Source organism: Perca fluviatilis, chromosome 5 (assembly GCF_010015445.1).
Source record: "Perca fluviatilis chromosome 5, GENO_Pfluv_1.0, whole genome shotgun sequence".
Classification (NCBI taxonomy): domain Eukaryota; kingdom Metazoa; phylum Chordata; class Actinopteri; order Perciformes; family Percidae; genus Perca; species Perca fluviatilis.
In genome coordinates, this window is record NC_053116.1 from 42,840,103 (window position 1) to 42,852,860 (window position 12,758).

A 12,758-nucleotide genomic window follows, 5' to 3' on the forward strand; every position below is an offset into this window, starting at 1 on the left:
CTTTAAGGAACCTGGCTAGTATGCCAGTAGCCTGGAATTTGTGAGTTTGAATCCCAGTCACCACTGTTGTGCCCTTGAGCAAGGCACTTAACCCTAAGTTGCTCTCGAGGAGACTGTCCCTGAACTAATTGACAGTTGAAAAATGTAAGCTTTGGATAAAGGCGTCTGCAAAATGCATAAATATAAATGAAGGCTGAGTGCCGTAGGTAACCACTTTTAAAGTTGACTTCGCTCAGCATTGGAAAATTAATCATCTACAGTCATGTACAGCTCTGTGCACAGGATTTTAAAATGTTGCCCAGTAGCTGATTTGACGGAGTCTAGGCTCACATCACTTTAAATACAGACCTGTGGCAGATGATGTCAAATAGCAAAATCATAACTTACCCATTATAGCTTTTACTTTTATTTCATCCAGGCCGCTTCTTCTCTCCCCATCTCCCCCCTTTGAAACCTTGGATTCCCCTCCTGAGGGAAAAAAAGTTGTTTCTCAGTATGAAAAATAACCAGTATATAGTTTACGTTTTCATTATCAGCAGCATGACAATCAAAATGGTTGAAAACAGACACATACACACAGTCGGTCCATTTATATTGCGCTTTTCTACCTGAGCACTCAAAGCGCTTTACAATGTATGCCTCACATTCACCCATTCACACATCAGTGGCGGAGGCTGCGCTATGCATGGTGCCAACCTGCCACTGGGAGAAGTTTGGGGTTCAGTATCTTGCTCAAGGACACTTTGATGGGGTCAGGCAGGCGGGGCTCGAATCAAATGGTACCTCTACCACCTGCGCCACCATCGCCCTTTAATCAAATTATTACTAATAATCAGGCTAAGACCTGAATTCCAGTATAAGGCGCGTAACACAAATCCTATGAAAATGTTATATATAGGTTCCATTGGAAGAAGGGGCAGAAGGCGGAACAACCACGGCAAGCAGGGTTCCTCCAGTCCAACTTCAGTTCAATTGGTGTATACTGTACATGCACAAGTTATTTGACTTTCAATTGCATTATCTGGGTGTCTTAATCGGAATAAGGTAGACCAGTTTGGTTTGATTCCAATCAGTTCAGTAAGGTAGTTCTTGAGCCAGAGGGTTGGTCGCTACCATCTAAGGCAGTGGTTCTCAAACTTTTTCGGTCATTCCCCACTTTTTGAAGATGGAGGATCACACCTATTCCGAGGGCGTGAAAAGGAGTCACCAAGGAAGCGAAAAAGAGAATTATAACGACAACGGACAGGAAAAACAAGACCAAAGTCAATATTGGAGTGGCTTTTCCAAGATGGAAAGACCTCATGAGGAACAAGAGATTTTTAAAGGGAGCGCAAAAAGTTGCCTGCTTTCTTCTCGACAGGTAATTCAGCCTATTCGTCTAAATCTATACAGTCTATGGTGTAAATTCGAAGTTTTATAGTTGCTTGGCTAACTATAGCATGGTTGTGCATAGCAGCTAGAACGACGTCTAGGATACTTTTCTTTGCGCCCGATGAAAAAGGAATTGTCTAGGCTACGTTGTAACATAAATCTGTGTGCTATGACGGATCACAGGCAAAGGACACTCTAAATTGTAGTTATTTTTTTCATTGCTTTTGCTTTGTACTGGAAGCCTTTGCATAAACGGCCCGTAGGAGTTAAAAGCGCTCGGAATGGAGGGGCTAGAAAGTAATATTCAGTTGGTTGTCATATAGAATTTCACCGCTAGATGGGAGACGTTTTTACACAATGTAGCTTTAACATAACAAATGTGACCATAGAATAAGCATTTTTAACCACACTCTACACTACTGCACAGACAATACTAACCTCTCAAATTACTTTTGACGAGGTGTTTCAATGTCAAACACCCCAAGCAGCAAAATCCTTGCCATTGAAGTCCCACTGGATGCCTCGCAAAGCGGCCTACACTTGCCGATACGTAAACACCTGAACCCGGGACAATTTCTTCCTGTTGAACAAAATAAAATTGATAGGCTTAAAAGTCTTATTTCAGTATAGTAAACAACATATCCAGCATTCCAGATTTATGTACAATTGACTGTTGAAATTGGTCCCAATAGTATTATGACAAGCATTCCTGGTCCCTACTGTCAATGTTGGAGATTTCATATTATCAATAAGTAGTGTCAAAAAGAGAAATTGCCACAAGGTACCAGGAAATTTGGGAGATTAGATTAGGACAAATTTACAGTAAATTGTATTTGATTATGACCAATTAATATAGAAGACAAGGTGATTGCAAGCAGTTCACATACTTTCCAACAGCACTGCATAAAAAAGTACTCACTATTTGAACAGGGTTTGAAGGGCTGGGGAGAGACCCTGGACTGCCGAGGTGCATGGAGCTATTGAGCATTTCTTTTATCTGAGGTATCTCTGCATCAACAAGGAAAAACGGATGTGAAAGACTGTAGCCAATAAGTATAAGAATAGAAATATACTCTTTTGATCCTGTGAGGGGAAATTCAGTCTCTGCATTTATCCCATCAATGTATTAGTGAGACTCACTGTTGAAAACATCACGCTTCTTATCAGTCCTTTTAAAATAATGAGGCCATCCTTAAAAATATTGCAGTAACAGCAAAAAAAGAAGAAAAAAAGGGTCGGTAGGTAGGTCTATTTTTTTTTCTAGATTCAATGTAAAAAAAGTTACATTTTTGTCATGGTGATTAAATAGCAGGTCGATTTGTTATGATCTGGCAAAATAAAAGCCCCAGCTATTTAAGTTTTACTGTGTGTATGTGTGTGTGTAGAATGGAAATATAATACATTTACCTGTGAAGATGAATTTTTTTATTTCTAGCAATTCTTGACGTACAAGTGAGAGCTCGTTGTCACTATTTTCTGCTTGTTCTTCCAAAGGAAGCTAGGATTTCCGCCCTTGATTGTGAATGGCAGCCTGTGGCAACATATAAATGTTTTTTTCTAAATTAAAACATACAAATTATTGCCGTAGTTATATATATCATTATGCTTACAAGCTTACTGTATGACATTTTGTCCCAAGCCACCTAAAATTTATAAACAATAGTGTTGCTTGGGAGGGGGATGCGGCATATTTCAAATGAGTTCGGTTTTTGAAGTACAAACAGGAAGCAAATCTGAGCAGCTTGTTTTGTAGTTTGTTTGTAGTATGGTACATAGTAGATATAAATGATATAAGATGGTTATACAGCAAGCATTTATAATTTGCATGGCCGAATGAAGTCTCTCTCTTATCTGAGTAACCATGAACGAATGATGGAGTATTTTAAAATAATCCATTCGATCACTCCCGTGTGATAATCAAATCCATTTTAAGTTAACTCAATACAATATTTCAACTTTCCACATCCACCCCCCACGTTTACTCGGAATCAGAATTACCGTGACTGACTACTGTAGCTTCATCCTCCCGTTTAAATCAGTCAGCGCCCGGGCTGCTGCGCTGAGCGAGTGGAAGGGGATCGGCGGGGGATTCTTGGTGTCATTTTTCAGTCTCTGTTTAATGGTAGGCCTTACATCTGTCAATCATACCACGCTTGCCATTTGGGGAATTAACCCAGCGTTATGATTGGTTGAACTGTTCTTCTTTGCTGCTGCTTGATTTGAGGACTCGCGTGCACAGAGGTGTCACCAGGTTTTGCGTAGTTTAGAGCGTACCCCGCGTATCTTTGAGGTCAAAATGGGTGTTTAAAGCGAGAAACAAGCCAAAACAATTCAAATCTCCGTCATTTTGTGTACAGGGGGTGTCGTCAAAATATCGTCTTTATGGGGTAAAGAATTAACTGTTAGTACATTAAACAAAAACTCACTTTGGTTCCACTGACTGTGGCCCGCGGCAGTAGGGGTGTCCTCCATCTCATCCTCCCACAGACGTTTGGCAACCGCAGTTCTCTTTCCCACAATGGCGTCTTCGAATCTTTCTTGCGACGTTTGTCCAACTTTGGCTCCAAAGTATTCATGTCTATTGCAGAGAAATATCAGTCACCATTGCCACTAACACTGATAGTTACCAACAAGTGTCTAAGTTAAAGAATAATGTAATGCCCACTCAATATGATATTATCACATTATCGGCGTTCGATATGAGTGATCTATTTGTGATATTATCACAAATAGATCACTCATATCGGAACGCCGTTCATTAACGTTATCCTACATAACCTCGAGGTAACGTAGTTTTAGCAAGTCAGGGCTTGACATTAACTTTTTGAGGCACTTGTCCTTTACGTTTCACTTTTCCATGCACAAAAGTCACTTGTCCGGGTAAAGATTCATCATTTTATGATAAAACCGTTGAAAGGATCCAAACACTATCAGCATTAATAAAATACTAAGTCAATATATTGAGATACTAAGTCAATATATTGAGAAGTCAATATTTTACATTTTCTCATTACTTTGAGATTCCTAGTTTATATTCTGAGATACTAAGTCAATATTTTGACCAGAGGTTGTGGTGACTTAAACTTGAACTTATACTATATCAAAAATAATTTTGTAGACATAACAATGGATTTTGCCACTAAATGTTGGTGTTAACTTTTTTATTTTATTTTTTTATACAACTTCACTAATTTCTACCCAGCAGAGGCTGATTTAGAGATCCTTTAAAAGCTGTAGCTACTTTACAGTTGATTATTACCTGATATTTAATCCGCATATTATTTATTTATTTGTTTCAAAAAGGAGCACAAAAATTACATTATAGAACGGCAAAAACGACCACTGGATGGGAGCGGTGTATTTTACAACGAATACGAGCACGAGGTTGAGGCCAAATTTCAAGTGAAGCGCAACATCTGTGTTGGTTTTCCGACAACAGCAGCTGCACACTGTCATCAGTTACTCTCCAGTGAAATACAGATAGACATATTTTACACCGTTTAGCTGTCAGCATTTTTATCTCTCGCCGGCACTCTAGCTGCTAGTTAACGGTAGGCTAACTTTACCTGCTGCCAAGTGTTGTTTTAACTAGCATGACATGCGGTGATGTTTCGGTTGCCTCTAACGTCCGTTTCGAGCATCAGACAGAAGCATTTCAGTGGCACCAAAATCTGCGTTACAATACGGTCCGGTGATATAGCGGTCGTTAAGGCACCGGTGACGATATTAGCACCGGGTCTCTCATTTTCTGTCAACGATGTGGCGAGGGTAGCGTTAAGGCACAGTTAGCAAGCTAGCGTTAGCTAACTAACACCGGCTGGTTCGCCGTGCTTTCATGCTGCATTGCTTACAGAGAATGAGCTGAAGCGGAACCTGGGTGTAACGTTAGCGGCCCGCTGCCCGGATTGCGGGGAAAAAATGTAGCTATTGTTTCAAATCGGTAAAAAATCCACTTTTCCCGGACAAGCGGACAAGCCTTAATGTGGCAAGTCAAATAAAGATTTTTGCCTCAACAAAACTAAACACAGCGTTAACTAAACACATTCTTGACAAGCGTAGTTTCGTTATAAAATTATCTATTTATGTTAATGGGGCTATGTCCCTGTGTAACTAATACAAAGCAGTAAAAAAACGTTAACTTACCTCCAACTCATCGACCCCGGCACACCATTTTACAAGCGCATACGTCTTCTCCTTGTCTTGCGTCATTTACGTTTTCTCAGGTTATGCGGGTTGTTGCTATAGTGACAGAACTGGTTACTACCAGAGCCGTTAAGCTCCTGGTTACTAATAAAAACAAAACAATTCTCAATAAGAAAAATGTTAATGTTTAAAAATCAAAACCAATATGTTATTACTATTATTATTATTATTATTATTATTATTATTATTATTATTATTATTATTATTATCTTACATTCATTATTTTTCTATTTTAGTTATTTTAGTTTTAGATCAGATGCGTTACGGAGGTAAGGGGTTAATGTATTGTCGAGAAAGCAAGGTTCAAATATAGATGAAGAGATGGTAAATTATATTTTGCAAAGGAATTCTGGAGATTTATGTTTTATGTTTTTCTTTTCTTTTCTTTTTTAGAAGAACTGGTTTAATGAAGATAATTTAAATTTAGGTAAATATATTATTCTGACATGCCTTCATTTCAGAAGGTGGCGGTAATGCAACCAGACGTTGTTTGCCAACTGCCATAAAAACAGAAGAAGAACAATAAGACAGTGATTTCAGAGTCAACTATGGAAGAGCGGTATTTTGATTTTAAGTTCATAATGGAGTATCGAAAATACCTTACCACGGGTGCAGCAGTTCCTCTTGTGAACGAGCGTCCATGGAAAAGGTAAGAGGTGCACAATATAGATAGCTAACTTTAAAAGACAATTACGTGCATAAGACATAACGTTAGTTACCTTAGCAATTATCGCTAGCTAACTTGAACTAGCAAGCAAGCATCCTTCGATTATTATTGTTCGTTTTGTTTGAGTTTAGAGCTAAGAAAGGGAAAACTTGAGTATTATTGACCTTTTCGCATTTCATGAGAATTGTTTATGTATTACCAGGGTGGTCCATGTATTTGATTTTCAGTAAAAAAAAAAGATGGAGAATTACTTTGTTTTATGGTTTATCTCTTCAACAGTTTGAAAACCAATAAAGAGAAAAGCACAATTCGTTTTTCATTTATTTGTTAAAAAAATAATAATAAATTAATGAAAAGTACCGCGAGCGTTAGGTAGGTTCAGAGCCATAGAAAGATGGCTCTGGGTAGGTTCTAAGTTTATTGTAGCTGTGCAAAGGAGACATAAAGGACATGTAATGTTAACCAGGAGAACAAATGCTGCTGTATCTAATGATTGGGGAAAAATAAGTATAGTAAAAGTAAGTATAAAGTATACATTTGTAAATATGTGTGTTGTACTGAAGTTTTAGCAACCTCAAACTGATGTTTTTTAAAAATCCGTTTATAAAAATATCTACATATATGTGTAAACATGGCCTTAAAGACAATAATAATATAATAAATTGCCAAAACCTGAAGGAACGGTCAAGCTTAGTGTTAAAATACAATGTTAATTTTTTTCTTATTTTCTTCGTTCAGGTCAGCGGCATGTCCAGGCTCCCCCAAGGAGAAAAAAGTAAGTCACTTTACATGTAAACACAATGAAATTCTGTCTAATTCTACACTGATCTGTGTCAGGATTGTAGTCTACCTGCTACCATTTTTACTATTTTACCTGCACCAAGTTTATAAATTCTAACTTAGTTATAAACGTTATCTTTGCAGTGTATTAGCTCTAGCTCGTGTTTAGCCATTTTAAGTTGGCAAGTTATTGTACAAAAAATCTGTGCTATCAGAGATTAAGGAAACCTGTTGAATTGAAATACTGCCTTGAAGCAGGGTTGGACTGAGACAAAAATTGGTCCGGGCATTTTGGCCCAGGCGGCCAACACCCACTGTGATTGGTCAGACATTAGTTGCGTTCCCCTGCAGACAGTCCTCTTAAAATCTGCTTGCATTCTATGATAACAATTGCCTAGTGTTCTGTGTTCATGTGATAGTTTTGGATCCTTCAAGAGGGGTCTCAAGACTTATCTGTTGATCTTACACTTAAATAATTAATTCATTCTTGTAGTTATGATTTGTATATTTATGGTATTTTTTTATTATTGATATTGTATTGCCATTATTGTTATTATTAATATTGGCTTAGCAACTTTAAAACAGTTTACTGTTAATTTTAACTATTGTAAGATTCATATTTTGTGCGGCTTTGGACACAAGTGTCTGCTAAATACTATAACCATAACACTTCCCAAAAGCTACACTAAATCTGAGAGTAGTATATGCCCTGGAAAAGAGCACCAATACGAGAGGAAGCTAATTAAACATTTCAAGGGAACTCTGATGCTTGTATCAACACAAACTTTTCAGCTGCCCAACAAGGCTAAACGCTAGCATTTTCAATGTAAGCTTAAACAGTTAGGTTACCTGACAGCCACTAACTTTTAATGTTACAGCCAAACTGCTTGTTGTTGTTATGATGCTGACACCGCGCATTATGCATCCGGTGGCGCACACACACACACACACACACAGCCTCCCTCCTTCCTGAGGAGTCCCTGTTAATTTGCCTACTCCTTACCCACATCGTCATCTACTCTCTCTTTCATCTTTTTCCTCACTTTCGTTCCCATGGCGTGTCATGGTCACTCTCCCTCCTTCTTTCTGCTTCTCTGTATATCCAGCCACCTCTCCTTCCTCTTCTTCAGGTAATGCTGATGTTGAAGCAGCTACTACAGACCCAAACATGTAGATGTTGGTACATTTTGAGGAATCCGCCTGTAGATTCTTAATCTTTTTCTCCTCTAATTTCTCTGCACCTCCCTTGCACTTGGTGGTGGTTTGTCCATTTTAACGTGAATGCTAAACTTCCAGCATAACTATTACAGCTCGTGTCTCATGGCCGGGAGGCGTGGCCATAGTGGGATTAAGTAAAATTGGGCCGAGGTGGGAAGGGGGTTCCTGGATTTCATTGGGTCAGGCCAGTGCCAATAAAGAAAATTAACCAATGGGCTGCAGTGAGTTCTTTATGGGCGGCCGGTAAAATAAAGGCCTATTTATATGGCGGTTATTTAAAAGTCGTCCGCCCACCGGAAAATGCCGGTATGCCAGATTGGCCGATCCAGCCCTGCCTTGAAGTGATATTATTATTTTCATAATAATATGAAATATTGGTTTCCTATTTCAGGTATGTGATCCTGCACTTCGTCTCCTCTGATCCTGCACTGAACTCACATGGTCCTGGTCCTGCACTTGACTCCCGTCATCCTGCTCCTGCACTCGACTCATATCCTGATCCTGCTTTCGTCTCGTTCTGCCCGCATTTACTCACATCCGTCTCCTGTGATCCTGCATTGTGCTTCCTGATCCTCCCTCATTAGTACTATATCGGTAAATGTTAATAGCTGTCTCTATATCTATAAATACTATATAAATATTAAATAAAATAATATTATTATATTGAATTCTTATAAACTACTCCCCGGTCACACATTAAAGGCTCGTTTTTGCTTATTTGTGAAATTTCAACAAACCCTGAATGTTGAATTGTTATGCAAGTTTTACTTTATAATAGTAAGATTAATACACTTACTTTATCATTTATCAAACATGTTGAATTGAAATACTGCCTTGAAGTGATATTATTATTTTCATAATAATATGAAATATTTGTTTCCTATTTCAGGTATGTGATTCTGCTGTTACCCTAAGTGATCCTGCAACATCTCCTGTGGTCCTGCACTCTACTCCCGTCATCCTGGTCCTGCACTCGATACTCCGGTCATCCTGGTCCTGCACTTTCGACTCACTTAATCCTGATCCTGCACTCGACTCGCTAGGATCCTGCACTCGACTTCGCAGGATCCCTTGCGTCTCCCCTGTGATCCTGCACTTGACTCACATGGTCCTGATCCTGCACTGAACTCCACATGGTCCAGGTCCTGCACTTGACTCCCGTCATCCTGGTCCTGCACTTCGACTCACTTAATCCTGATCCTGCACTCGTCTCCTGTGATCCTGCACTGAACTCACATGGTCCTGATCCTGCACTTGTCTCCTGTGATCCTGCACTGAACTCACATGGTCCTGATCCTGCTCTCGCGTCTCCTGTGATCCTGCACTGAACTCCGTATGTCCCTGATCCTGCTCTCGTCTCCTGTGATCCTGCACTGAACTCACATGGTCCTGATCTGCTCTCGTCTCCTGTGATCCTGCACTGAACTCACATGGTCCTGATCCTGCACTTTCGTCTCCTGTGATCCTGGTCCTGCACTTTCGACTCACATGATCCTGATCTCGCCGGCGTCTCCTGTGCTCCTGCACGTGTGCCTGATCCTGCACTCATTAATTACTATATCGGTAAATGTTAATAGCTGTCTCTATATCTATGAATACTATGAATATTAAATAAAATAATACTATTATATTAAATTCTATAAACTACTCCGGTCACAATATTAAGGCTCGTTTTGCTTATTTGTGGAAATTTCAACAAACCCTGAATGTTAATTGTTATGAAAGTTTTACTTTATAATAGTAAGATTAATATCATTGATATTTGGAATTGTTGGCTGAAATAAAATAATATTTAAAAATTTCTTTGTGTGTTGCAGGTACGTGAAACCCTCCCCTCTCTCATTCATACTACCAGTCCTACCAAACCTCTACAAACACTTCCTGTGACAAATGGGCGGAGTGCAAGAAGCGAAACTACTGTCGAGGATACAAGAAAACAGCATGAGTTGCTACTTCTTGCTTTAAAAACTCAAGCATGGACTGACTGATGAAGCTTTAGAAGACACACTTAAAGTTGTTAGCGTTATAAGTCAGAGGCATGCTGTGTCATCTACCAAACATCACTTTTACAAAACTTTTGATGACTTGAAAGAAATATTCAGTTTCACTACATATGTGAGGGATGCACAATTTCTGTAAACATTGAGGGAGAAAAAGTGGTTTTGTCCTAACTTTCAATGATTCTTGTAGTGTAGCCGATCCATGAAACAGGGGCACTTCTTTATTGTTTTTCCACTCTGTGAATCACAATTAAGGAATATGATGGAACAAGAGGAACTCTTCAGCCAGTTGATTAGGGCTAACAGTGGGTGCTCACTCTAGCCCACTGACAGATATCACAGATGGTGAGCTTTACAAGAGGGTTAACGCGAGAATAGTGAAGGCGCCAATCTGAGCATCACGTCAATCTCACACTAACCTTTAGCTTTAGACGGGGTACCTGTGTTTAAGAAATCTTCTTACAGTATTTGGCCACTTCTCTATACAGTCAATGAATTACCACCTGATCTGAGAGCAAAACAAGTCATGTTGTCAGCCTTATGGTTTGGTTCATCAAAGCCAAACTGTAACATACTTATCACCATTTGTGAAAGAATGCAATCAATTGCTTACTCATGGGTTTGGTGGATCAGTGCAAATGGTATTCGTTGGCGTTCAAAGTATTTCCCTTGGTGGCAGTATGTGATTCTGTTACAGAGACCGGTGATTCAAAATTTTAAGCAATTCAATGGAGAAATTTGGATGTTCATACTGTTTACAAAAGGTACAGTGGTTGAGAAGGGTCAAGGTCATGTACGGGTCTATCCTTTTGGAGTCTGATACTAAAAGCAGAAATCATGGTAGCAAGCCTAAATTTAGTTCGAGGAGGCTATAGAAAATCACACTACTGTGAAAGGAGGTGAAAGGACCGTCTATTTTGTCCTTGATCCCATCCAGTTGACCTGATACAGGTTGCGTTACCCTGACTACATGCCGCGCCTGTCTTCTTGGTGTTGCAAGATCTATGACTTATATGTGGGTTAGAGTGACAATCATGAGAAACCCATGGTATGTGGGAAGGTGTATCCAAGAGATTGATCAAAAAACTTCACCTTATCCAACCACCCTCCTGTGTTTCAAGAGTGCCTAGATCACGCAAGAGAGAAACTCATTGGAAGGCGTATGAGTGGTAATATATGGCTTTTCTACTATAGCATCCCAGTGCTTAAAGGGATCTTACCAGAGCGCTATCTAATACACTGGACCGCGGTTTGTGAAGGCTTTGGCATTGCTCTTAACTGAAAGTGTCACCTTGCCAACAAATTCAGGAAGCAGACATCATGCTTAGGAGATTGGTGATGGAAATGGGGGATCTCTATGGTATACAAAATGTGTCCTATAATGTCCATCTCTCTTCACCTTGCACAAAGTGTCGCGAAGAGCTGGGGTCCTTTTATGGGCTCATTCAGCTTTCACATTTAGAGTCATATATAATCACAGGCTGCTCAAAAATGAGTCAAGAGCACAAAGGGTCCCTTTGCAGATTGCCAAAACATTTCAGTTACAGAAGGGTCTGCCCTTATATGCCAAGAAAACACTTTCAAATGCATCCTCTGGATGCATTTCGAGCCATTAAAGGAACTTAGTCAGTCCACACACACCCAGAGTGCAATAAGGTGTAAAGAGGTCATTTGCACTTGGAGGCAGACATGAGAAAGTAAGACTTGAGCAAGATGACTACCGCCTCCACAATGTAGCTTATAACATAGAGAGAGAACTTCTTGTAGTTACGTGACAGGGCAGTAATTAATGGTGAAGTTGGCACTCTAAAGACATTCGAGAGAGGGAAGAGAAACTGCATGTTGTAGTCCTCACAGATAACAGTATTTTCAGTGTTGATACGTTTGTTGTTGCAGACTTAGGAAGTGGAGAACGCTGCTATGCCATAGGACATTATTTTGAAACAAAGCGCCGTATTCAGTTTTTTTGCTTCATTGTCGAACCCACACCACTTTTGTTGCTGTTGGCAAAAGTTGGGACGTTTGACAGCTGTTCCAGCTGCAGTTATTCAGAGAAAGTGTCTCTTTATCGGAATCTTCCAAACCTGAATGTTAATTATGTTTTTTATGTTTTGAATCGTAATGAGTTGTCAAATTGATTAAAAACAAAACAAAGGGGTCAAAGAATGGAAAACATTTTTACCCATGCAGACCAAATAGTGAAAACACAATCTTTTAGAGTTTTCGCTTGTCAGTGGGAAATGCCAATTGATAGTTAAAAAAGAATATTGTCTAACTCTGAATACCTTGACATGAAATGTCAATAGGTTAAAAAGAATGAACTTATGTCCTGATATCTAGTGGAGTCCTAAATAGTAAGAATACTGCCTGCACATGTCTGAATGTGGAATGTCACTAATAGTTAAGAATATTGCTGTACTTCAAAATGTCATGTAATGAAATGCCAGTTAATAATAGAAATGTATGTACTTGTCTGAATAGTTTAAAAGATGATACTTAATAGCAATGCATGCTTGCAG

The 12,758-nt window shown here is 39.3% G+C and overlaps 1 protein-coding gene and 1 long non-coding RNA gene across 3 annotated transcripts in view; both read right to left on the reverse strand.

Moving 5' to 3' along the window:
- Positions 1–12,758, reverse strand: part of LOC120558553 (macrophage mannose receptor 1-like) — a 176,535-nt gene that overhangs the window by 66,557 nt on the left and 97,220 nt on the right. The window lies entirely within an intron of this gene.
- LOC120558574 lies at positions 1,920–2,863 on the reverse strand. Its single transcript, XR_005639152.1, has 3 exons — positions 2,779–2,863; positions 2,291–2,379; positions 1,920–1,951 (listed from the first exon to the last, which is right to left on the reverse strand). It is a non-coding gene; the product is annotated as an uncharacterized LOC120558574 (long non-coding RNA).